Genomic DNA, 26426 nt, shown 5'->3' with positions numbered 1-26426 from the left:
CCTATGTCTCTGATTCTCTCTGTCTCTCATAAACAAATAAATAAAATCTTTTTTTTAATGTCAAAGATAAGATGATCTTCATTACTCCATTTAAATTTTGAAATGTATAGGAATTCTAGACATCCATCTATAAAGAAATAGTTTAAAATTTTAAATGTTTATTTATTTATGATAGTCACAGAGAGAGAAAGAGAGAGAGGCAGAGACACAGGCAGAGGGAGAAGCAGGCTCCATGCACCAGGAGCCCGACGTGGGATTCGATCCCGGGTCTCCAGGATCGCGCCCTGGGCCAAAGGCAGGCGCCAAACCCCTGCGCCACCCAGGGATCCCTAAAGAAATAGTTTAATATATTACTGGTATTCATGTCAAGGAACTATGCAATAATTTAAAAAGAGGTCAGTGTCACAGAAAAAAAGGCCATACATTATTGAATTCCTACACTAGTCGCAAAATAGTACATACAGTATAATCTCACACCTGTGTTTTAAAACTCAGTAGGACATAGGTGTATAGATTTGTTCAAATTCACAAGACACTAAACTTAAAATTGGTGCATTCTATTTTTATGGGAATTATACCTCAATAAAGTTTATCAAAAGGAAAATATATATGTTAGTGGATGTTATGTATTTTGGGGCCTACCAAATGGTCTGTAAGGAAATAAAACAAGCCTTTCAAAGTGGTAGAAGCCGAGCAGAGGAGGATGGGAAGAGGAACTTTCTACAGTGTTAGCATTTTTCCAAAAAACATGCACACTTCTTATATTTTTAAGTCAGGAATCTAAATGAAATAATCAGAGTCATCTGCAGTGATCCTGAATCCACGTGGAAACCCACATCCAGCCTGACTTCATTCATTGCTTCCATCGGCTGAGTTTAGTCATTTGGTATCTGATGAGAGGCCCTACATGCAGAAGGGGTGTCGACGTCACAGATGGGCCCTGTATAAACACCTGTTTATTACTTCATACATAACGACTGAGCATCCTTAAACATCAAGCTAAAAATTTATGGAAATTTGATCGGGACACCTGGGTGGCTCAGTGGTTTAGCGTCTGCCTTCCACCCAGGGCATGATCCTGGAGTCCTGGGATCGAGTCCCACATTGGGCTCCCTGCCTGGAGCCTGCTTCTCTCTCTCTGCCTGCGTCTCTGCCTCTCTCTGTGTGTGTTTCTCATGAATAAGTAAATAAAATCTTTAAAAAAAATAAAATAAAAACTTTACGGAAATTTGATACACAAAGAAGACATAATTCTAGCCCCCCGCCTTATCACTCTTCCACTGAAAAAGCTGGACACATTCTGTACCAGATACTGTAATGAGACTAAATTTATAAACCCACCTTTAAAGACTCCTCTTGCTGCATCACCCAGTGAACATTGTTTATCATCATTTCCATCTACTTCTTGTTCAATTCCTGTCCCTCATCCCAGGAGGTTCTTGCTTAGCCCAGAAACTCTCAATCAACTACCTTCCCCCATATTCTGTCTTGTTTGTTGGATGGTCTTGTCTCTGTAAGGAAAAAGGGGTCTTGTCTTCCCCCTCTTTATCACTCCCATCACCTTTTTTTAAAGATTTTATTTATTGATTGGAGAGAGAGAGAAAGACAGTGAGAGAAAAAATGAGCAGAGGAGAGGGGCAGAGAGAGAGGGAGAAGCAGACTCCCTGCTGAACAGGGAGCCCGACTTGGGGCTCAATCCCAGGATCCAGATATCATGACCTGAGCCAAAGGCAGATGCTTAACTGACTGAGCCACCCAGGTGTTCCTTGCTCCCATTGTCTTGTATAAGGTCATGTACATAGGAATAATTAATACAACTATCAATGATATATACTTTATAATCATTTAAATGTTTGACAAAGGAGAGAAAATGAGTAGGAAATGAGTGCTTTTCCGAAGCCTGATGAGGTAGGTATTTTCCCCTATTCTATAGATGGATAAACTGAGTCTTAGCAAGATTAGGTGATTTAGTTGGGCTTATACAGCTCATAAATGATAAGACAAGCCTTTAAATCTATTTCTGAATGCCTCCAAAGCCCATGTCTCTGCTCTGTACCATGCTGACTTCCTAACTTGTCACTTAGGTGATCTCACTGAATTCCCACATTGCTGTCTCAAGAAACACTTGTTGATTGATTGATGACATGTTCAGTAGCAATGTGGTCCAGTTCAAGGGTTTCCCACAGCTGAATTTGATGAAAAGCCCCTGCTGTGCTCAGAGAGATTTAACCTGTTTCAAACTCTGGCTTTCCCTCAAGATCATCAGTCTCAATCTCATGACCTGTGCAATACATAGCATGAAGTTTTATATACTCATAGAGCTTAAAAGTAGTCTGAAATGACAGAGTTCAAACTCAAGGCCTGGCATCTGAGGCAAGGATTCAATGCCAGAGTGTCTACCAATACTCCACTTCCCAAAGTTCTCTCTGGTAGTCACTGGGCCATGTGTGGGTCAGGCTGTCCCAGACCAGCTGCTCTGACTTCACTTCCTGAGAAGTGGACAGTTGATATATCAATGTAGAACCCTGGTCCCTGGAATGCAGGGACACAATGATGGCATAAGGCCATCTGAACACTCTAGAGTCAACGAACCAGGTTCCAGGTACAGTTCTCCATTAACTCGCAGTGTGCTTTTGGGGAAACGTTCAACATTTCTGTGCCTGTTCACTCAGATATACTATGGGAATAATAGCACTTTTCCTCCCTACCTTCAGGAGGTTAAGAGAAGCAGAGAGATGCTATTTATGGAAAGAATATAACCACAAACCCCTGCCTGTATACTATATGGTGAATAGTCTCTGTCATTACAGGAGGTGGCATGCTGCCATGGACAAAGTACTGGGAAAAAAATCAGGAGACCTGGGATCCACTCCTGGCTGAGCTGAAAAATCTCTTCATGTTGGGACATCCAAGATGCTCTAGACTCATAGATCCTGTGAGTCAGAAAGATAGATTTCCAAGGTAGCTTCATTCAGAAGTAACATATTCTTATTAGCAGAATGATCCAGAGGAGAAGCATAAAAGCCTGGGATGTGTATGTATGTATATATGTGACTAAGCCATGATCTCTCTGGCTAATTTCAGCTGCAACATCCTGGGATTCTGGGACTCCAGACTTAATATTGGCCATCAGTGACTCATTCAGTCTTGGTGCTTGAAGTATCTCTTTTGCATTGTGTTTTATTATTTTCAATTCTGTTGTTATTTTTAACTATCTTGACTTAAGTGCATTTTAATCCTATAAGCCACCTCAAATCCTTTTTTGATCCATGCCATCTATAAAATACATCAATTAACAAGCAACTTGCTTTGATCTTAGTAAATCATAGAATTTCACAGCTGGAAAAGAACTAAGAAATCAAATTCAGCCTCAAATGTTGAAAATGGTAAGATAGAGGCCCAGAGAGAGAGAGAGAGAGAAGGCACGCCCAAAGTCACACATCCAGTTGGAGGAAGAGCCAGAAAATGACCTGAGAGTTCACAACCCATTGCGTCTATATCATTGTATAAACATAAGCTGGAGTCTCAGTTTCTCCAGCAATAAAATGGAAATAATAATATTGTGGTCTTGCAACACTATAAAAGAAAAAACTTGTATCGTTATTACACAAAGTTTTTAAAACTTTCATAATAACTAATGTTCTCCCTTGTATAAACATTGTGTCAGAAGAAAATTTGTATCAATATTACATATGGTTTTCAAAACTTTAATAACTAAATAATGTTCTTCCTAAAAACTCATGGAAAGATTCTTGGAAACCTAAGAACATAGAGTAAGCTTTACTTGTGTCACTCACCAGAACACTTCGAACTGGGCTGTTCAGACATGCAGTCTGTACACTGCATTAAGCTGGCCAGTGAAGGGGCTAGTGAAAGCCTGTATAGACCAGTGGCAGACTGGCTTTGAAACTACCCCCTTTTAGGTGGAGACCACTGTGGCACAGAGAATCTCAGCCACAGATAACTCAAAAACTTATTCCTGAGGGTTTCTGAAGTGGGCAGAAATTTTGGTGGCTATGCATTAGAGGGTCCTCAGAAAACAAATTACATCTCACTGATACAGTAGTGACAATACTATAGAAGAGACACACACACTACAGCATCCTGATCAAGAAGTTGAGCAGAGAGCAGTCAAAACATTGAGATGTGGATTCTTAACGTGGCCACATACCAACTCCGTGGTCATGATCAGGTCACATGATTTCTGAGTTCAGGCTCCTCATCTCTAAAACTGGAGTAAAAACAGTATGTTCTTCATTGGGTGTTCCTAAAAACTAAGCTAGTTAATTATTAATTAATTGCTTAAAGCAAAAACTAATGCATGCTAAAAACCCAGTAAGTGTTAGCTCTTATTCCATTACAGCAGGCAAAGGGTGCTGGGGTTGGTGGCAGAGTTTATAAATCCTGCAGCGGCCTGACTCTCTAGACATGAATCTCAGACTCTCCTGTCCCAACTTTTGCACACGATTAACAGTTGTAGACTAAAAATGTTCCATTTCCCAACATCAATTTTCACCTGTACGACAGAAATTTTCTGTTCTTCTTGAGTATTCACAGAAGAGGGTCCAGGCAGAGGAAAGCCTCAAAGCCTGTGAGGACTGCACAAGTAACCACCCCTGGACCCTTGCCTTGCCCCTCAGGCCCAGTGGCTTCCCATTGTTGCTGGTCCCTGGGTGACCAGTCCCTCTCAATTCCCTTCACCTTGCCCCTGCTCTGAATATAACTTCTTCATTAAACTCTCTGCTGGGGGGTGGACACCTTGGTGGCTCAGTAGGTTAAGCATCCGCCTTTAGCTCAGTCATGATCTCAGGGTCCTGGTATCGAACCCCAGGGTGGGCTCCCCGCTCAGCAGGGAGTCTGCTTGTCCTTCTCTCTCTTCTACCCCTCTCCCTTCTCTCTCTCTCTCTCTCTCTCTCTCAAATAAATAAATAAAATCTTTAAAAGAAATAAAAAGTAAACTCTCTGTTGAGACTGATCCACGAGCCATCAGCTATTTGGCCAGGCTGAGGTGGAGTCAATATTAGGCTGCATTAGCTGCCTTTAAGAGTCATTAGAGCCACAGAAAATTTTTCTCTAGCATTTGAGTAAAAAACCAGTGGAGAAACTAAGATTCAGTTAACAAGTTTTGCGGGAATATGGTTGTTACAAAAGGCAGATAAAGCCTGAATTGGGCGCTCTCAACAGGAGGAGGATGTCTTCACTGGGCCCAAAACACACTGCAACCGACTTTCTATGAGTAGTTGAAATGCCAAATGCTTCCTCTTTTAACCCATTACCACTTGGCAATTTAGGAGGAGTCAGAGAACATAAATGAACTGGTGGGTTCTTCAGGAAATCTTAAAGGAAACATAAAAGAGACAGTTGCAGCTACTGTGAATGATTATGAAAGCAAATGTGATTGTGATGCATTTTAGGAAGCCGCATTAACTCGACACATTGTGGTATTTCACTGTGTGACAGAGTAACCAAGGGGTGTCAAATCTTGGAACACACCAGGGGCTCCAAGCAGACATCTCTCCTATCACCAAGATCATAAAGACTTCTGGGTCTGTGGCAGAAACGTAGAGGTGATATATTCCTTCTTTCTACTCTTGAGGTCCTCTGGGTTGACCACAGCCTCTTTCTGAAGCTGAATTTCCCTTCTTTGCAGAAACCAGAACAGGCATAAACATTCCCTCCCTCATTCTCAAATACATGGGAAATATGTTCACTTTGCCGACCTCAGAGGACTTCACAGCAAAGAAGGTGAACTCTTCCTTTCTCATTCTCAACAGACTCGGGGATGTTGAGCACATTCTCTTGGGGTATCTCTCAGAGTCTATGATACAGGCTGCTGATAATTTGGTTTTCACCTGATTACAATCACTTGCTGTTTACTCATCCACTGAACAAGTATTTATTGTCTCTATGCTGACTACATGCATGAACACCAAGGATACAGTAATTAAGAAGACATTTAATTGACATTAATAGTTAAATTTTAAGGTGGATGGATAATTTTGGCTGGTGAGAACTGCTCTGAAGAAAAGCAAGCAGGGGAATGGGCCTGAGGGTGACTGAGGGCAGGACAACAGCACTACCTCAGGAAAGGAGCAGATCATGAGAGAGACCACTGGAAGAAACCTATCACTTGCACCATGTCGTGCCTCCATCTGTGATGAGAATCTCATCAGCACCCTGCTCTGTCAGCCAGCCCCTGCCTCAGGCACACCACCCATGGATCACACCTACTCACGCAGCTCCATAAGCCCATGGATTGCCTCCACATTTCTGTACCTTCATTCAGGGCCACCTGTCTAGACTGCCCTCCCCATGCCCACCCAGGACTCCTGGGCTCAAGACCACTCTCCTTCCACCCTCAGGTCAGACATCTGTTGGTATAAGCTCCTCCTGATGCATCACCTCTGCCTCCATGGCACCTTATTCTCAGCCGTTGCTGAGCCTGGCCCACATACAATCCTGAAAAATCACTTCTGACACATGATCACACTTCTCACATCATATTAGAATGGTTGCTTTGATCACCTGTCTTCTGATGAAGCCACAAGGCCCACTTCCTCTCCCTGCCCTGGGCCCAAAACACACTGCACCAAAAGAAATTCTCCTCCCCAAACCATGTGATGGTCTTCAACTTGATTTTACAAATGGGGAAGCAAAGACTCGGAGAAGTGAACTCACTTACCTAAGTTCACACAGCTAGTAACCAGTTGAAGCTGGAATTTACCAGTGGGTGTGCTGAAGCCAAACCCTACTGATAGAGGAGCAGCATCCAGCTAATTGGGGTAAAAAGAGGGGAGCCGGGCCTGAAATGCCAGAATCACTGGCAGCCCTTGCGCAGGTGTCATGTTGAGCCTCCACAGAGCCCTGCTTGAGCCCCTTTCGCCTCTAGCCAGAAACCGGAGCTTATCTGTGGTATTTAAAGGTCCGAGGTATTGGGCAAAGTTTCATGATGCGGATGGAAAATGTCTGCTTGTCAAATTTCAAAATCTTGCCTTAATTGTCTTACTTTTTAAAAAGGTCTTTCATTCTAAAAATATTCTCCTGTGACCCCTGCAAGAAATTCCCCTTTGTCATTTAAGTGGTCAGAGAAAACCCTGAAGAGCTTAAGAAGCAGCAATGCGGGGTAAGCAGACCACAGACCTATCTCAGATGTCTGAGATTCTCTGAGCCCATGGAGGCAGAGCACTGGCTGAAGCAGCTGACCTTTATTTTAAAAGCCATTCTTTTTCCACTGCAGGGAAGGCAGCTTTCAGGTGAACATGCTCCCTGGAAAATTCAGTTGCCTGCGGGAATTTCAGGGGAGCATCCCAGCAACCCCCATGTCCCATCACCACTTGTCCACATAAGAAGTCAGGACTCTCCTCTTTTTCTGTAACTTTATCACCCCTGGCTCTAATTTTTCTCTGAAATCTGTGGCTGTGGTCACCATTGATCCATCCCGTCTTTTCCATGTGCGTTGTGGTCTCAGCTGTCTCTCTTCCAGAATGATCCATTGGAAGCCAGGCCCATGCCCCATACCTATGCACTTTCTGCAGTGTTTCACACACTGCTTAATAACTGAGTCAACGGATTGGTCCTCCATGCCTACACATACGGAGCTCTGAGTGGTCACCACAGAACACAAGCGGCTCCGATCTTGAGATCGACTGTCCAGATAGAGATCTTTCTGCACGCTAATGTACTATTCTAAGGAGGTACCACATGGACATGGGGAAGTGCTTTCACAAAACTGAGTCAAGAGTGAGGAAGAGCCAAGTTATTGGAACACAAGTCCCCAAAGTAACCGTGGGTTTGTGTGTGTGTGTGTGTGTGTCAGCACTGACACGAGCCACAGCCTTCACTCTTGCCTAGGCTTCCATCCAAGGCACACTATAGACCTAGCTTTGGGATGGGTAAGGTTGGACTGGGCCCAAAGAGAACTGAGCCACCTCTTCCACCACAGATGCCTGGTTAGAAGACAGGGAAAGATGGTGCTTTTCTTAAGTACAACTTTGTTAAATAAGAAATTGTTCTATAATTTGGTATCTCCTTCCTGAAGCTTGGCCTATATTTCAGGCAGTGTCTGTTCAAAAGAGAAGGAACAATTGAACAATGAATGAGTCAACCACACTCTGAGAGGCATTTCCTGATATATATACATAAAAATTCTTTCCAAAACTGAAGTGTAAACTATACACTAGGCCTCTGGCAGTCTCTAGGGGGTCTTAATCATGCCAACAGTGATAGCAAAACCAGAATGAAGAGGTCCCTGGGCTATAGTTAAACTAGAAGGCCAGACTTTCTGCTTCATCCTCCTGAGTCTTCCCCAGTAATGTGGCTAAGAAGATCACAGACAGGTCAGGACAGAAGGGGAAGAGTGGACTACTATCCACTGGCCCCTTCTCATTCTCCCAAGTGGATTAACAAAGGACCATGGACATGAAAGTCAAGAAGCCTAGGCCTCCCAAGAGTATTATAACCCTATCCTTCCCATGGTCATTGGGGTGTGCACTCAGAGCCATATCTCCAGGGCAAGGATGCATCATCCTGGCTCAGCATGCTTTTTCAGAGATTGCCTACCCAGCGAGGTAGGACTGCCAGCTGAGTCTCACCTGAGTAGTAAGTGGCCCACTGGACCCCATGTGAAACATAACTGTACTAGTGAGACAGATTCATGGGTACTTAATAGCTCATGGCAAAATCTTCCCACAGGGTAACAAGAAACTTTAAGACTTTCTTGTCAGGGCACCTAAAGATGGATGCCCCAAGAGGACAGACTAACTGCATAAGTATGTGCGTAGGTGCCCAGGAGACAAACTGGGCTTGCCTTAATGTGAGGCCACAAAACTTCTAGACAATGCATTATCTCCACTTCCTCATAAAATTCTTTCCTTCTGTGACCTCGGCTAAGTCATATGATAAGCTACTTAAAACACATACATACTCCCACACCCATACTCATATGGACACCAAGGGAGCAAGAGCAGATGCAAATATACATCTAGTACAGGCAAATCCTAATAGCCTCCATTCTGAAAGTGTGTGATTTATTGGTCTGTCAGTGAGACAGATGGGGAAGAGAGGGCAGTGAATTCATAGCAGTGACAGTAGTGATATTATGAGGTCTGATGAGAAAGAATGAGCCCAAAGCCTCAAGGCCACAGCAAGATTTTGCTGCTTCTGAGAAACCATACTCTAGAGTCAGAGGCATCACTTGCAGTTCTCTTCTGCCTTCTGTGTGGAGATTCTAGGCAATGGCACCACCTATTAGTGAGGGATCTTCCAGGTGACAAATGGAATTCTTAGGCCATACTACCAGGGAGGTGGCTTGCACCCTTGGATCAAGCCCAGGCTGGGGGATAGTAGAGGATACCCCTGGATGCAGCCTGGTCTCAGAAGGATTATGGGCATGATTGCTATTTTTTGGAAGATAATAAAAATTTTTGCTCAGTCACAGAAGAATGACTGCAAAGTAATTCATACTGGGAAGGTCTGGGCTAGGGACCTTTACTCTGTCTTTATAGTGTACAGCATATGGTTTAGTTTGGGAAAATGAGGAAAGGCTTTATATATACATAAAGCCATCAGTGAGGCATGGTTGAAAAGAGTCCATCATCAACTGTAACCCTAGAAAATGTAGCCCATGCTAAGTCAATGTGTATTCCATTGCCATGAGCCACTCTCCAGCTTCTTTCTCCAGGGCACCCAGCCCTGGACTGCAGAACTTCACTGACTAGAAACACACAGCACAGCAACTTCTCATCTGTCTCCTATTCTTGTCTCCAGTGCCAACCACCTGCATCCTTTTGCAAATCTCTAATATCTAGATCTATTCACTCTATCTCAATTCAGGATAGCCATTAGACTACCACCCTCTTGTCTCCTATCTTCCTGGAAAAATTTAAACTTCAGTGACTACTCCATCAACATGAGAGACCAAATAAATATGTTTCATCTTTAAAATCCAGCTTTATTGTGCATTTCATGGAAGATCTTGGCAAGAAACTGGTTGTGGCTGAGTAATGTCATTTTCTCAACCCAAGACAACTGCAAAAACTGTGAGGTCTTGAAAAAAAAAATGGTGCCTGAGGGCATGTCCACAACCCTGGGTAACATTTGGAAAAGCAAACACTAGAGGCCTGCTTCTTAGGCAGACTTCCATTCTGTCCTCCATATTAAAGGGGCCGAATTCACCCAGGACATATAGCATGAGAGAATCGAGCACTAACTAGCACCCTATCCTACCAAAGAGTGATACTGGCTCCAACAGTATAAGCCCTGGGGCTCTTTATCTCAGCAAAAGTCCAGGCAGAATTAGGTCCCAGGGCCAGACTTGCTCACCTTTGCTGATGGAAGGTGCCAGTAGACCTGGGCTCCATTTTGGTAGGTATTACTCTGTGATGCTTCCAAGGTTTACTTCACAAAAACTTTGGCAACTCAACTGATAAAGTCACTGTATAAAGTATGTTGAATTATTCCCTTGGGAGAAGTGACTGGAGAAACCAAGTCCTCACACCCTCTCCATCCATGTCTTCTGATGACCATATATGATTCAGCTATGGTAGCCAGCATTATTGCTATGGTGGCAACCATAGGCAAAGAATCTCCTGTTCTTGCATGTGAAAGTGATTGATGTCTAATTGGGAATCAGACCTGCAAAGTTTCATTGGCCCTAGATTCTCACCGAGTTAATCTACCCCAGATCCACAGACAACCCAACTGCAGAATGAAGTAGAACCAGACTTAGTTTATCTTGCCAAAAGAATGGTATGATGAGTTCTGTTGCCAATGGCACAATCTGCAATACCATAGTAAAATAAAAATCAATGCCTCTTGGTCCTAGACATAACCACAATACTTTTATGGATCCACATTCTGAAAACTATGATAGTGAATATCTTATTAGTATTGATTTTGGCAACTTCCAAAGATGTTGTGTATATCTTCCTGCCACCCTCTAAATCTCCCGCCCTTGCCACTTCATCAATGACTCCACATTTATGAAGAAAATCTGCATAAGAAAAATCCCCACTCCTCATAAAACTAAGATCTCTACACATAGGAATGTTTTATTGGAAAAAGTACTTTAAATGAAAGTTCTCAAAAAAATACTTAGGCAAGGATTGTCTCATTGTTTGGGTACCAAATAAAGAATAAATGTGTATCATAGTGTATAATTTTCAAGCTCTGTGCTACATTTACAACAGTGAAAGAGATCCAACTCCAATGCAAGCACCTTGAAGGACCAGGGTTTAATTAACTGCATAGTCCCCAAAACTATGAAGGTTCCTGGAACATGGGAGACTATAAATATTTGTTGAAAGACTAAATGTCAGACTTAACCACATTGGGGGACACATAATAAATCCTATGTGCCAGCTTTTGAGCATAATCAACCCTATGCCCCAGTTTCTCTCCTCCTCTCAAAACATACACCCATATCCACATACTTAAACACATGCATGATCAGCTAAATTAGGCTGTTGCATGCAAAGAAAACAGAATAAAAGATATGGCATTATTATATTTGGACATTACAGTTTAAAAAGGTCAGGAAAAATCTAACACACTCTGATAGACACACATCCTAAGAGATTACATATCTGGGTAGGTAAAAGTATATAGTGCGATGAAGCATCATTTAGTTACAAACTAAAACTTCAAATAAACTTTAAAAACTGGGAATTGGAAACATATTAAATTCTCTGCTTTTGTTTACTTGTTGTTGTTGTTTATCATATTAAAAATAAGACAAAACTGTTTAAACTCTTATAGTTTTTCCATACAGAACAGTCAGATGACTTCAGGAGAAATCCCACTCACCAACAGACACTACACACACTCAAATCCAAAGCCCTAGTTGCTCATATTTATTTCCCAAACTGATTAGTAAACACTGGCTTATTAAAGACTAGACCCAGAGATCATTTTCATATATATGCCTCATTGGTTTTATGAGTTCTTGGTGACCATAAAGGTCTTGAATTCCTTTGCAAACAGCAAAAACAGATTTCCTCTTTGTGGGGTACCAACAGTTTACACCAAAGGCTTTCGTGAGATATTCCTAGTCTGTGCCTATGGGTAACTGAAGGCCACCACTCCACTGACATGAAGGTAATCAGGCATTAATATAAGTAGAAAACATTTTAAAGAGAAAGACACTTGTGGTTTGAACCTGGTCGATCTTGGAAATGACTGTTTGCTAATGAATTGCCTCAATGGCCAAAGATGCCAGTCAATATCCACTAAAGATACAGCAAATGTATTTTAAAGGATAGAAATACAATATATTTCTACATGCAGATTTTCTGAATTACATTAAAAAGGATAATATTAAGAATGAAGCCCAACAATTCTATAGGATGTTAGAGTTTGCGAAGCTTCTTTCCTTTCATAAGGTCTTTTGAAATCTACCTCTAACTGGCAAGGCACACAAGGCAGGTTCCAATGTGAAATGCCTGCCCCTCAGATGGAAGGGTAACAGGAGTTAAAATGGTATCCTTCTGAAATAACACATTATAAAATGAGATGATAGCCACCAGTGCAGGATTTGCAAAAGAAATGTTTCAAAAATCATATCTGCAATCCTGAGTCCAATAGCCACTCTGAAAAACTCTAAGGTTGAAGAGACCTTGAAGAAAGGATGTCTTTGGTAAGAATGCTAAGCATTACCACCACCCCTACATACACCCCATGAAGGAAGGAAAGGGGATATATCCCTTTTACCTGTCGGGGGCTTTAGAATTACAGGTTGGAGAGCTCGATCTGATGTCTAAAGGCAAGAGACAGAGGGTGGTTCCAAGCCTGGAAAAACCCACAAAAGAGGCAGTGAAGGTCCAGTGACCCTGAAATTAGAAGCAGGGGAGATGGCTGTGTAGGAAATGTCTATGTTTCAGGTTTCCCTTAGGTTCCATATGGACCCTGTAGAAAGATACCAGAATATATCATGGTATGAAGAGCTCTGCCCAGGAAGTCCTTGTGGGAACTGTATAGCAAGATAACCCCAAGAAAGGCTGAACATTGATATCTGGAGTCATAAGTGACTGATATGAAGGGGCAGCAACCAATGTTAAGGGAACAGTGGTTGATACTCACTCTAAGTCACAAGCTTCCACTAAATCCAGAAGGCAACAATATTGGATCGTGATAGCCCGTCAAGCAGTACCTTTCTCACTCCTAACTCTCCCACAAACCCCTAGATGATCTAGAGCAGGCTAAGTGCAGGTATTGGGGAAGGACAAATAGCGTAGAAGGGAAAAAGAAGGGGAGGTGGGGGGGTGGAATGGGGTGACTGGGTGAGGGGAATTGAGGGGGGCACTTGAAATGAGCCTGGATGAGCACTGGGTATTATACTATATGTTGGCAAATTGAATTCCAATAAAAAATATATATATAAAAAAGAAGGGAAGCAGACAAGACTACCATAGCCACCACTTCACCCCACCCCCGCCCACCTTCAACTGCAGGCCTCTCTGCCTGAGGTACTATTGAGGTGAGGCAGACGAGAAGCTGCAGTATAAAATGAAATTCAAAGCATCAGAAGTTCGAAAGATCTAGGGGCTCCCCATAAAAGTGCAACTGCCTAGCAACTGGTGATTATATTTCATGGCATACCTCTAAGATACCTGAATCTGGGACTCTTGGGCTGAGACTGGGTTACCCTACAAGTCCATTTATGGAAATCAAATCCAGGATGAAAGGAAAGGCCGTCAACAGAAAACTGTCCCAGCTTTGCTCTTCATCCCACTCCCCTTGAATGTCATCGTTTCATAATACCTGAGGCTGTTTCATTTGAACTCATCCATCATTGGCTAGGTGCCTTCTTTGTAACAGACACTGTTTTTGTTTTTTAAAGCATCTAAGAGCACCTGGGTGGCTCAGTCAGGTTAAGTCATGATCTTGAGGTCCTGGGGTCAAGCCCTTCATTGGGCTCCCTGCTCAGTGGAGAGCCTTCTTCTCTCTCTTCTCTCTCTCCACTTGTGTGTTCGCTCTCTCTCTCTCTCTCTCTCTCTCTCACAAATAAATAAAGTATCTAAAGGGAGTCAGATCTCCTAGCTCCAGCTTCAGCCCTGGCACTACCTTGCTATATTAATTTGTGGGCAAATCCCTCTCTGCATGCCTCTCTCTTTCAGCTTCCTGTACATAAAATCAGAGCACTGAATGAGATGACCTCTAAGAATGCCATTGTTCTAATGCAGCGTAGCACAAATGGAATCTGGAAAGACATAAATGTTGCTAAAATATGTAGAATTAAGTAGCCCTAGAATCTTATAGCATTTTGTCACCTTTGCCAAATGTGTTCACATTCATTATCTCATTGGTTTATATCTCCACTTCTGATGATAAGGCATTGGTATCATTGGCTTACTGAATAAAGAAAGAATCAGACTCAGAGAAGGTAAATGAATTATCGGGGGTCACACAAATAGCAATACAGTGTGGACCAGAAGTTAGGCATCTTGACTCCCAGCCTGGTCCCCTTTCCTTGCCCCACAAACTCTGGCGTTCGCAGCTAATTACAACACAGGCAGCTCCTGAGAACCCATCAGGGTCCCTTCTCACTAATGTCAGGTAACAACATTATACCGGTCTTTCTCAAAGTCCCAGTGGCTGGTCTGAGCGGGCTCTTCCCAGAGGGTCTTGTGAACCTCAAGTAACCTTTCCAAGCTTCTTTCAGTAACTCTGACCATTTGGAGAGAAAACAAATCCATACACAGGGAATTTGAAGTGTTATTTTAACTTTGTATACCACACATTAAAAGTTACCCTTTAACTTGAATTTTTGAATGTAAGTTGGGGGAAAGAAAAGTTTTTGGCACATATTCTTCAGGTGAATGCGCCAAGGGCTGAAGTTTAATGCCAGGACCCCCAACCAAACTCCAGAGTCACCCTTTCCCTAACCTCTCCTCCTATCCACACACACTTGGGCTTCTCCCCTTCACTGTATCTTGCCAGCCACCTGGAAGTTTTCCAGACCTTCTCCACACAGGGATGAACTTAAAGCAAGGACTTTGCCCCAAACACTCAGAATTTTCCTCCAACTTATTCTTTATCTTGTTTAGTGAAAGAATTGTTACTGCATTGTTAAAGGAAAATAAAAATCAGTAATATACCATCATTACAAGAGCACAGAATAGTCTCATGACCCAAAGTAGACACACACATACACACACAAATGGTAATGAACATCAATTGCTCCATAGTTCAATGTTAATTTGTATTCAATATCTGCTAAAGAAGAAGAGTAAATTTTAAAGATTTCTATTCAAAATGACTAAAATAGGGATGCCTGGGTGGCTCAGCGGTTGAGCATCTGCCTTCAGCCCAGAGTGTGATCCTGGAATCCCAGGATCGAGTCCCAAGTCAGGTTCCCTGCATGGAGCCTACTTCTCCCTCTGCCTGTGTCTCTGCCTCTCTCTCTGTGTCTCTCATGAATAAACTCAAAAAATGACTAAAATATAAAAGTTTCTTTGAGAAATAATCAATGTATGGGGAAAAGTCACTTACAGGAAGGAGTTCACTCCTTGAAAGTGTGTACATCCTTATATTTTTTTCCTTATATACAGAGTCAACTCTGATTTCTGTTCATTAAACTTTTACATGGATGGTTCTGCTATTCCATCAAACATAAAATAACTGGCTATAACCACACAAAGAGAGAGGAGAATTATACAGAAGCGTTAATAAGATCATATTTCCTAAACTATTATTAAGAAAAACTCATTTGAGGATTCTAAAACATGCTATCCCAACCAGGTCCATGAGCTCCCTGCTCAGAATTCCCCTGCCTAGCCCTGGAACCCTGACTTCCGAGGAGGATGGGGGTGGGGAGTCAGCTAAGAAAAAGAAAGACCTAGAAACAAATGCAGGTCTTCTGAGAGCTTTGACTACCACCCCAAGTAACCTTTGGATGGTCTGAAATGGTACTGATAATATTAGATAATTCTATCACTACTCAGTTCCCAAAATTTGCCACCGCAACAAGAGGGAGTGTTACTGGCAAGTGAGTAGTATCCTGCAGGGCTGAGGGTGTACTCTGCTCAATGTCAAACTTTTCAGCTGAGTGGACAATCTAGTTTAACAGTGGGATGCTGGGAGCAGGGACATTGGACGCCAAAGCTCTCCTGGTCCTGTTGGTAACTTCATTTCCCAAACGTTCATAATTAAACAGCTTTTATTGAAGTAATCAGCATGAGCTCCTTAGCTTTGTTTTTGCAACCGGTATCGTGTTTATGGAGCCAAATATTGGAGACTTTGATACTGAATACCTCCTCGGATGTGTTAACGTTGGCAGGGTCTCTAGATTCTGAAGATGCCGGGCTGCCTCAGCACAGCCTTCCCTCCACCCTCTAGCTCATCAACCCCCCCACCAAACCACAGAGCTGCAGCTCCCCTGTAAGACTCCCTTTCAATATTTCTCCTGAAAGTCCCAGGGAATGGTGTGCAATTGAAACAGGGTGAAACATGATCTCAAAGTGTCTGTCGGACCAGAAGTTTTCAAAGAAAACATTTCTTAAATCTTATGTTCACTGCTGTTTCAGCAGGCCAATTAGATTGGATGGGACTTGGGGGGAGCTGTCGCCAGTCACTGCAGCAGGAATAGCAAACAAGACTTAAAGCAAATAAACGAGCCCAAAACTGGCATCCCAGGGGCCCCTGGCCAATGACCCCCTTCATTCCCCAGTTGGATGGCCAGCCCACCCTCTGGGACCAAGAGCCAAACTACAGGTTAATCAGATGAGACATTAGTTAGCAGCCTCGATTACTAGAAAGTAATTAATCAGGGAAAGTCTCCAAACAGGAGGAGGATAAATAAACAGGCAGGCACATGCGGTCCCATTTTGACTCTAGATAAGGCTGCCATCCAGGTGTCCCGCTGGGGTAGAGCCCATCTGTCTTGTTCAGTTCCTCTTTGGAAATGTGGTGACATTTCTCACATCTGCCTAGAAAATGCAAAGCCAAGAGGGCTCTGAATGGGAAGATGATGAAGGACTTTGGAAAAACTATTTGAGGAAAGGCTCCCAAGGGAGTCTTATGGTAAGCCCTGCCCTGAACACCCTTTTGTATTATATGTAAACTGCCTTGTTTCAACATTTCAAAAAAAAAACAAAAAACAAAAAACAAACAAACAAACAAAAAAAAACCAACTCTAGTTGGGCCTCCAAACTCCTATCCATTTGGAGAAAACCAAGGTCCCAGGTGGTATTTGGCTGGTCTGTGCCTAAGGCCAAATAGTTTGGTTTATTAGCCCCTCAAGACTCTATCCAACCTCAGACACTCTCAGTATAAGCTACAAAGAATTCAGACCATCTGATATAACTGGTTCCTTCTTCAACCTTGACTTGGGGGTGAAGAAAATTGGAAAGATGGGAAGAAAATGCAGTTAATGCAAGTGGAAAGTATCACCCATTGGTCCAGCTTGACCTGACCTAGCACATCAAATAGTCATTCTTCTGTGCTGTGTCTTTTTCCTTCTGGAGGAACAAAAAATGTCAGCAACTAGAAAATGCACATAATGTAAACACGGCTGTGTTAGCTCAGCGTCAGAGAAAACACACCCAAACGTAAGTCAGCACAAGACAGCCTCTATCCTCTGCTCAGAGGACAAGCACAATGATTTTAACCTAATGACCCCCTCTTAAACAGCTCTACAGCAAATCACAATTAAATAAATACCACTTAATAGCAGAGATTTGTTTTATGGCCAGATTATTTGTGGGGAGAGAAAGAGAAGGTTGGATGAGTCATTTCATTTTTAATTATAAAATTAAGGTACTTTCCAAGTATTAGTATAAATTCAACACCAAGCTAAATTTATAAAATGCTATAAAAACAAGTTATGGATATTCTGGAACAAAACAGAGAAGCTGGGGATGAGAGGAATGGAAGGATATAAAAAACCGAGGTGGCTTGGTCTTGTCTTCATCTAAAATGGAGTGGAGTGGCCTTCCTCCAGCCCAATGATTAGGAGTGACCAAAGCTGGATAAAATCATGACATAAGCACCGGTGAGTGAGTGAAAAATGCAGCCACATAGGTTTCTGTAGAAAACTGCAGGATTAGATGTCAGGAGCACCAAATTCAAGGTCTAGCTCTGCCTCTGTCTGGGGCACCAGGAAGGAATTAGCTGGGGTGGAGGAAGGAGAGCTGTCAGAGTTTATGACTGGCTCTAAGAGATCACGAAGGCACTTGTGGACCTAGGGACCTGACCAGGTCCGATTGAACCGACAGGCTGAACCGACACCTGCCTTCCATCAAGAACTTATCTCCTTCACTCCCTCCTTCCTCCCTTCCCTGGAAAGTCTCACCCTCCTTATTCTTTTCCATCTGGTTATTTAACTCTGATATTTTGGATGTATTTGATTTGTTCATATAGGTGCCAACATGCAGGCGACCTGATAAAGGCTTTGTGACCTCCAAGGGAATCCAGTGACCCTTTTATCTTGCCCCCATGGACCTTTACAACTCCCAAAGCTTGATGATTGTATCCGTGGGCATACCAGGGCTCAATCAAAAGCCAAGTTCCACAAAACATTTTCTTCTTTGAACCTCAAATGATCCCTAAAAATCAAGGGTTTCCAGAAATATCTACAAGTTCATCCCCGGTGTGTGCCACTACTAAGATCAGAAAAGGTACTTGAGTATATAGAGAAAGGGGAGCCCTCTTGCACTGCTGGTGGGAATACAAACTAGTATAGCCACTCTGGAGAACAGTATGGATCTTCCTCAAAATGCTAAAAATTGAATTGCCCTGCAATCCAACAATAGCACTACTAGGTATTTACCCAATGGATACAAAAATACAGATTTGAAGAGACACATGAACCCCGATGTTTATTATCAACAATAGCCAAACTATGGAAAGAGTCCAAATCTCCATCAACTGACGAGTGGATAAAAAAGATGTGGTGTATAAACACAATGCAATATTACCCAGCCATTAAAAAGAATGAAATCTTGCCATTTGCAATGACGTGGATGAATCTAGAGTGTATCATGCTAAGTGAAATAAGTCTTTCAGAGAAAGACAAATACCATATGATTTCATTCGTATATGGAATTTAAGAAATAACAGATGAAAAAAAGAAAAAAGATGAATATATGGGAGGGGGAAAACAGAGAGAGGGCACTATTGGACACATAACCATAAGAGACTCTTAAAGGTAGATAACTGAAGGTTGATGGAGCAGGTGGGTGGGGGATTAGGGCAACTGGGTGATGGGTATTAAGGAGGCCACTTGTTGTGTTGAATACTGGATGTTGTATGTAAGTGATAAATTACTGAATTCTTTAGAAACCAATATATAAGTGATAAATTACTGAATTCTCTAGAAACCATAACTAATTAGCATTCAAACAAAAATTTGAAGAATAAAATAAATATATGTGCTGCTGAAGCCGGCACTGAAGAAAAACATAAATAAGAGCAGAATACCAAGCTAAAAAGGAAGGGGGGGGCACTCATGCTGCTGGTAAGCCCATGGCCATTCACTGGGCACAGCAAAGTCCATGAGATGGTAAACACCACTTGGGAGCACTGCATCCCCCAAAATCAACTTCTCAAAATTCACTGCTTAGTCATTCATTGATCATATCATGAGAAATCCTTGTCAAAGTCTTTGTGAGAGCTGTGCCACAAATTTTTGCATTACAGTACCTAGAAAGAGACATGAACATAGCAGTTGTCATTTATTTCACATTTACCAAGTAACTGCCAGTAGCCAGACAGACACTCTGCTGTTGCAGAAGATGCACAAAAATAAAACTTAGCTCCTCCTACAAAGAAGCCAATAAACGAGACAAATACTTAAGTGGATAATTATAATCCTGAATGGCACATGTTAGGCCAAATGTAGCTGAACCCATGTCATATGTTGCCGAAGGGTATATAGCTCTTTCCCTTAATCCTACAGATCTCCAAGTCTTGTTGGTCTCTAGAAAATCACTCACTAAAGCAAAACCTTAACAAACAGCTCTTCCTGATGGCTGCATTAACACAAGTTCAAAGTCCAGGCTGGAGATGATAGTCCTAAATCACTCTAATGGATCCCACTTGCAGAGGGACCCTGACAGATAAGCATATACACAGGAGAGAAAGAACAAAAGGGTGAGTATCCTCGGGGCCATGACTAAGAGGACATAATAGGAAGAGAGCCCAGGAGGTTCTGCAAGACTCAGAAGCCTCAGAAGACCCTTGAGTAATCTGCAAGGGCCTCAGGGATGAGAATGTATACTTTTTGTGCAGACAGCCCCACATGCACAGGCTGTGGTCTCTGTGAGTGGAGCCCCTGGAGTTGTGCAGGACACAGCTGTGAAATCACATCAGTCATCCTGCACTCATATCTCCATCCATTGTGCCCAGAAGAGCAACTTCTTGATAAATGTTTGATGAATATGACACACTGCTATCTACAAATAGGTGAAAAACTGCCATGTGAAAGATGAAGCTTGATCTGTATTGTTTTAGTCGCTGCCCGAGGTGGCAGAGAAGGGCCAGTGGAGACAAGAGCAAGAGAGAGGCAAAAATGTTTCTTAAGCTTTAAAGAACTTCTTATGAAGCAGACTAGTCTAACCATGAAAAGGATGATGGCCAGAGGGGGAGGGTAGGTAGGCTGTGAGCTCCCTTTCATGGACACTCAACAAGTAGAGAGTAGATGAGTGGCCGTCAGGATTTGGGGAGAATATTACATTCTTAGAAGAGGAAGCAGAGGTTGGGCTAAAGCCCAGGCTGCCTTTGGGTCCTGATAAAGAAAAAACCATTGTGAGCAGACCACTGGAAACTCCCAAAGCTGGGTAGGAAGTAGCACAAATGGGCTTGAGAGAGTTAAATTTCTATTTGCTTCCAGAACATTTTAAAAATTATTTCTTGTCTAATCAAAACATTTCCAAACAACCGAGGTCAGATAATGCCACGCTTACCACATGGGTTTGCTCAGCATGCAGAAGGGCCTACAATGCTGTCTGACTGCATTCTGCACATAGAGGAAGAACTACCCCATCCATGCCTCCTAATCTGATGAATCCTTGTCATAAATTCTGCCCAGGCAGTCGGCAGGGCGGCTGCTGGCACTGGGCTAAGGGGAGGGGCTGCTTTACGAGGGCCCAAGGAGACAACGGGCCGCCAAGCCCTCTGTGAGAAGCTAGTAAATCAGCAGCCAGGGGAAGCTCTGTGAAGAAGAGGCAGCCCCACATCTGGAGTGCCAGGGTCCCAGAGCCCAGGTGACATGGGCAGGAGCAGGGAAGGGTTTTGGTCCACTTGTAGTGGTGGGACCCTGGGGACTGTGGTGCTGAGGGCACAGTAAAGCAGGATTCCACAACCCCTGAGCCTCCAGCATGCTCTGATCCCTGTCAATAAGCTCCAAGTTGGAGGCCAGGAATCCAGGGCCAGCAACAGAAAGCATCTCCACCAATCAGTAGCTCACATTCCAGAAGGGAGACACAATCAGGGAGGAAAGAGATTCTATGCGACTGCTTGAGTTGCCCTAACAAAATACCCTAGACTGGGTGGCTTAAACAACAGGTATGAAGGCAGGAAGTCTCAGATCAGAATCGCTCAGGATCAGTTCCAGATAAGGCTCTTGTTGAGAAGTGAACTAAGCTACTCATGGGGTTGCCACCTCGGCATCCGTTCTGTGAGGCCAAGTGGCCTGCAGGGACCTACACTGACTCTAGTCCCTGAAGCAAGATGCAGCAGCAGAGTCCCAAGCAAATGTGAGTTCCTGATTGGCTGTCCCCAACAGCCCTTGTGAGCAACAGCCCCCCTGCCTCCCAGTGTCTGTTTGCCTTACGTGCCCCTAAAGAAGAGCCCATACCCTGTTCTGCTTTGAACTGACCAACCCACCGCTCGCCTGGAAACCACACATGTTCCACCCACAGACCCTAACAAAGACCAGAGTCCCAGCCCCGCCCTCCCATCTGCACTCTACCTTAACCACCCTATGTGGCCCCTCAAGCCAGGTTCTTCCTTCAGGACCTGGGAGTAATACACTCTTTTTCAATTTCTCCTGTGATCCATTATTGAACTGAGGGTCACCATCCAGCACCTTATACTCTGTTTGACAAATGTTAATTTACCGCAGTCCTAACAGCTCACTTCCTGGCTTATAGACCTCTGCCTACATACTGTGACCTCACAAGGTAGAGAGAGAGGGAGTGAGCTCTCTACTCTCTTCTGATAAGGACACTAATCCATTGAATCAAGATCCCAACCTTATGATTTCATTTAACTTTATCTCCATAAAGGCCCTACCTCCAAATACAGTCACCCTGAGGGTTGGGGCTTCACCATATGAACTTGGGAGGGACACAAGCATTCAGTCCATAACAGAACTCTAGAAACAAAAACTGAGAGAAGAGGTGAGAAATGCTATTAGAGAATTGAGCAGAACTCTGTGGAGTGACCATCTGACAGAGGGACTTGGGGGTGAGGGACAAATCAAGGAAAGTGCCAAAGAAGAGACATCTGATCTGGGCCATGCAGAATAAGAGCCCATCCAATGAAAAATCAAGGAGAGACACCACACAAGAGAGTGCTAAGGGATCCCTGGGTGGCGCAGCGGTTTAGCGCCTGCCTTTGGCCCAGGGTGCAATCCTGGAGACCCGGGATCGAATCCCACGTTGGGCTCCCGGTGCATGGAGCCTGCTTCTCCCTCTGCCTATGTCTCTGCCTCTCTCTATTTGTGACTATCATAAATAAATTTTAAAAATTAAAAAAAAAAGAGAGAGTGCTAAGATATACAAATATTGGAGTCAGGCTGTCTAGGTTGCAATCCTGCCTCTGATCCTCTAGTTCTGTGACCCTGGACAAACATTTTAACCTCTCTGAACTTCAGTTTACTCATCCGTAAAATGGAAATAAAAGAGTCTGTTTGACATGTTGTTGTCCCTGTAAAGGGACCTAACCAATAATGCTAATGAATAAAGGATGGCATTCCAGGCAGAACATGGAGGAGAGCCTGTCAATCACACAGAGCCTTGAAAATAGGTATCCTGTTGAGGTACAGGTGTGCAGTTCAATGTGACAGCTTCAGAAACATCAAGGAAGGAACAAGGACATGGGATCAGTCCAGATTAGAGGTTATTTAATGCTGTATTTAAGAGTTTGAACTTTCTCTGAGAGCTCAAGGAAGCCATTGGGAGACATGAAGCAAAAGAGTGATATGAAGAGGCCTAGTTTTAAGGACAACCACTCAGATGTCCATGTGAAGCAAGGGCTGATTGGGAGGAAGAGCAAAGCCAAGGAACAAGGCTAGGGTACCCAAGACGGCAGCCCAGAAAATGTCCTGATAACCATTCTGCCTAGCAGTTAAGTCCCTTTCCCTTAAAAAAAAAAAAAAATCTTCTGAACTCCACAACATGCAAGACTCAGTGCCAAGGGCTCACATTTAGACTCTTGTTCCAACCTCAGTCTACTCAGTATTTAGGATCCTCCACAGTCTTTTCCAACCCACCTTCCAGTTGCTCCCCAATACTCCTCAGCAGGCATGCTGGGCTCCAGCCAAATGGACTGAAGGGCCTTTCCTGGTAGAAGGAGCTTAAACTATGTCTTCTCTTCATGTCCTTGCTCTTGTAGGAACCTTCATACCTGGCTTTGAAACACTCCTTTCCCACATACTAGCACTGTGAGACCTAAGGCAGATCACTTAACCTTTCTGAGCATCCATTCTTTCATATGTGTAATTTAAACAGGGGGAGTACTTAAATCAGTGGCATATTCTAAAAAAGTAATCAACCCATTTAGCACAAAATCTGGCATATTTGCTGCCACTTGCCTACAAGACTCCCAGAGCCCTCTCCAGGATCTTTTTCCAGGAGGCAGCTCCTGACCCACTGGCCTTCGGGGCCCACCACTGACCTCTACAGCCTGTCCCTTCACTCTGCTCTCAGAAGCTAACATACATTACAATCTCCAGGCACTTTGTTTTCTCCACCACAAAACTACTTCCTGGTGGAGAGGTCTCACAGGGACCGTATATTTCTCATCTGTGTGATCTCTCAGCCCTGAGCATAAGAGATTGTGTATAGATCTGAACTGGGCAAATATCTATACAATGTTAGGCTATAGGCTATAAGGGATTAACAGAACAACACCAAGAGCCCCTCCACCCAACATGCCATGTCCACACTCCCTTCTATGTATGCTTTTTTCTTTCCTGCCAACAGTCTCTGAAGTTTAGACCAGAAGAGGCCATGGAACAAATGGAAGCCTGCTAATGAAATGGCCAGTCACATATGACATGACCCAACCAAAGCCATGAACTAAGACAATCAGATTCTCTGTTAAGAACATTGCTGGAAATGAGAAAGTCAGGCAAAGACAAGAAAAAGTGAAATTGAAAGGAGTTTGAAAGCCCTGATGTCAAGACAGAGACATTGAGGAGAATTTACAGTTGAAGCCACAGGAGCTTCCACCAAGTAAAAGTTATAAGAAACCAGAAATTATCAGTAATAATAGAAATCACATGTTTTGAAGATCTCCTGGGTGCCACCCACTAAGCTAAGCAATATACGGATCATCCTATTCATTTCTTTTACAAAAACCCAATAAGTGGTTACTAATACTAATCCCATTAGAAGAATTGTGTCACAGAATGGTTAAATATCATAAGCTCCCCATTACCTTTATTACCTCCTCAATTCCTAATAAACTTTCATACCATCCCCTATGCCCACTACCCAGTGCTTAAAGTAACCTGAATAAATCTCTTCTCCTTGTAAGGAACAGAACCAGAAAGTACTATGGAAACAAAATCTCTGCACAAGAAATGAAAAAATGTGCAAAAAGCAAAGAACACAAAGAAGTGCCCCAACAAACTTGGTCTAGAACAGCCCTACTGTCCAGAGTGGTTTCCCAGTCCCCAGCATGGAGGACTCATTCTCCTGGGCCCCAGTGGTCTGGGCCATGCATACCACATGCTGTCTAGTACCTTTAATGATCTTGTACTATCATGCCTTTTCTTCCAAGCCAGCTTGTGAGCTCCTTGAAAACAGAGGAATCATGCTTTCTCATGTTGTTTGTCCTTTGGCAAGTGAGGGTGCCCTGAACATTTTCAGAAATCATCCCCCCGGCTCTGTTCAAAGTGCCAGTGATCCCACCCGTGTATATAGAATCCTTCAGGGCTCTCCAAAGGCATCAGAGCCCTTAGGTGTAATGTGAGAATCACCAGCAGAATAAATAAATCCCTGCCCTGGTGGCAAATACTTCCTTTTACTTCTTCCCCTATAAAAGCAAACTTCTCCGACCCAATCTCACAAGTGCTCTCTAATGGGTTCTTAGTTTTGTTTATGCCACTTAGTTCAAGCCAGAAGCAAACAAGAGAAAATGCACAAGGAACCACCTAGCACAGCTCATGGCATAGAGTCAGGAACTCTGTGTTTCCTCCAATACTGCCTTATTTGAAGAGTGCAAACTTTCATGTTTTAAATGGCCCAAAAAATGGTTGGGTAATAAGTGGTGGGTGCCATAGCCAGGAAGCCTGCTTCTCAGCATTTGTGCAGACTTGCCACATGAAAGCAGGAACAATATAAACCAAGGCACCCATCTTGGGGCTTCCAGATGGCCCTCACCAATCAACAGAGAGTTAGACTAGTCCACACCTCCCAAGGGGGGATCTAGCTCAGGATTCCTTCGCAGGATCAGCCTCAGAAGAAGCTGCTTCTGCAGGGGTGGGCTGAAGAAGTAAGTCTTTTCCTCAGAAAGTGGCAGATACTGAGGTTAAAAATCTCACACAAGGTTCAAAATATCAAGAAGGGAATTAAGGAGATCCCCACTTGCTGGGGTCAAAGTCAAGCTATGAAGATTGGAGCACAAGCAAGCAGGCAGGGGGTCAAGGGTGGGACTGTGAGAGTGAAGGAGAATTACTGGCTTTCAGAGGTTCATCAATGCGGTGTTTTTCAACTATTTTTAGTGGATGAGCTCTTTATAAATGAAAGATATGCAACCCTAACACAAAAACAGATTTTTCAATTGGTTATTAGTAAATCAGTACATTTACTAATTATAAAGACAACTGATAAGAACAACAATTTAATTTTAGTAAGATGAAAATTTGAAGTAGAGGGTCACCATTGCAATTTTCTATCATTCTCAGCTTCCAATTTATTTCAATATTTTGTCTTGATTCTACTGTTTCAAAAGAAAAAAACAATCCTGGTCTCAGGGACAAATTGCTGCAAATGATAGTAGCTATTTTTAACCAATTGTTTTATAACGAAGATAATCTTCAATTAGCCAGCAATGGTAGGAAAAGCTTCATTCTGAAATCCAAGGGGGGGAGGGAGATTAAATATATTGAAGGACAAAACTGCATAATCACGAAAAGAGAGAATCCTTTAGCTGAAAAATTCCCAGCCAAGATCTACTAACATTTACCACTTGATTTCACAGATTGGCATGTGCTAGAAGCATGGGCCAGTTGGCCTATCTTAAAAGTTTCTTTCTGTGTGGAG

General features: G+C 43.1%; 1 protein-coding gene and 2 long non-coding RNA genes across 29 annotated transcripts in view; 2 read left to right on the top strand and 1 right to left on the bottom strand.

Moving 5' to 3' along the window:
* LOC140601691 (uncharacterized) overlaps positions 1-26426 on the bottom strand; it is a 388441-nt gene that overhangs the window by 320043 nt on the left and 41972 nt on the right. The window lies entirely within an intron of this gene.
* LOC140601689 (uncharacterized) lies at positions 2524-3558 on the top strand. Its single transcript, XR_012004691.1, has 2 exons — positions 2524-2602; positions 2811-3558. It is a non-coding gene; the product is annotated as an uncharacterized lncRNA (long non-coding RNA).
* On the top strand, positions 5410-5884 carry LOC140601690 (uncharacterized). Its single transcript, XR_012004692.1, has 2 exons — positions 5410-5567; positions 5651-5884. It is a non-coding gene; the product is annotated as an uncharacterized lncRNA (long non-coding RNA).

The sequence above is a fragment of the Canis lupus genome, chromosome 12 (assembly GCF_048164855.1).
Source record: "Canis lupus baileyi chromosome 12, mCanLup2.hap1, whole genome shotgun sequence".
Taxonomy (NCBI): domain Eukaryota; kingdom Metazoa; phylum Chordata; class Mammalia; order Carnivora; family Canidae; genus Canis; species Canis lupus.
The sequence above is the reverse complement of the archived record's forward strand: the minus strand, read 5'-3'. Positions and strand labels throughout refer to the sequence as shown.